We start from the raw sequence: 1,414 nt of genomic DNA, 5'->3' as shown, positions 1-1,414 counted from the left end.
TCCACCAGAAGGTGGAGGGCTACAAGTTTAGGTTTGGTCAATGGCCACTGCTCTACCCAGATTGGGCTTCCCGGCTTCCACCTAATGGGAGGTACTTGGGGGGCAGTGGCCTTTAGGATTGGGGTGCACCTGAGCGGGTCCCTTTTGTTCTTCTCTGTGATTATGAAAGTTAAAAAAATCCCTTTCCTTAACTCCCTCTGGATCCTGATTACGCCTTTGTGCTTCTTCCCCATCCAGGATATCATCATAGCATGCTCGATTGTCTGTAGTGACCACAGCATCCATTTGTCTTAGCATGTCTTGCCCTAGTAAATTGGCAGTGAGGTTCTTTGCCACTAAAGGGCGTATCTTTCCCTGTTCTCCATCTGGGCTAGTCCGTTTCATAAGGGTAGCCGTTTCTTTGGACGGGGAGTTACCCCCTACCCCCAATATCGGGGGCCCAGATGCAAGCTTCTAGTCCAAGGGTACTTCCTCTTCCCTGAGTATGGTTTGGTCTGCCCTGGTGTCAATTAAGCAGTGAAACCTCTTTCCGCCTATGAGGATACTCATTTTAGGGTGGAGTCCTTCCACCAGGGAGACTGTCCAATGGACCTGGGCCGTCCTGCCACGAGGCTGCCTGGGCCTCACAGCAGAAAAGGTTCCTCCTTGAGTTAACGGGGCTGGAGGATGCCCCTCTCCTAGTTTAAAGGTTTCCCATCTAAATCAAACTTGGATCGGCAATCCTTTTTCCAATGATATCCCTTCCTGCACCTGGGGCACGTGTAGGGGGCAGTTTGGCCCCCCAGGGCCAGTTGGCGGGGGATTGTCATGTAGAGTCCCTCTTAAAGTGCCCCTCCTGCCCGCATTTAAAACAAGTCCCTCTCCCCATTGGTCTTGGAGTTCCTCAGCCCTGGGCTGCCAGCGCCTCAGTAATAGCCTCAGTCAATGTAGATGTCTGAGACTGTAAAGCTAAAGCTAGTGATTGGGACTGGAGCTGTTGTGTTCCCACATCCTGTGAGGCCACCACCCATCTGCTCAGGGAACTCTCTCTCAGTCCCGCGCAGGCCATTTGGTGGTCTGCATTCATCCCTTCCCAGAGCAGCAGCTTTACAAACTGATCTCAGAGGTTCCCTGCCGGCAGCTTGCGGTGAACACTCTGTTGGACTCGGTCTATGAAATCAGATAGAGGCTCACCCAGTTTTTGTCTCACTCCTGCCATGGGGGACTCAGTAGGCCCATCATCTAGTTTGTACCACGCAGCAAGTCCTGCCTGCCTTACCTGGTCACAGTACGGCCAGGTATTGCGGCCTGTTGGACGCCGGTAGAATAGGCTTCTCCCGTCCCTGCTAACATGGTATAAGTAGTAGGTATTGCGGGTTGAGCCTGCCAGTTACTCTCCGCTCGCACTCTGCATTCCTCCTTAAAGAAGGCACAC

The sequence above is a fragment of the Dipodomys spectabilis genome, unplaced genomic scaffold (genome assembly GCF_019054845.1).
Source record: "Dipodomys spectabilis isolate Male_0828 unplaced genomic scaffold, ASM1905484v1 ptg000616l, whole genome shotgun sequence".
NCBI lineage: Eukaryota > Metazoa > Chordata > Mammalia > Rodentia > Heteromyidae > Dipodomys > Dipodomys spectabilis.
This window is presented reverse-complemented; position numbering follows the sequence as displayed.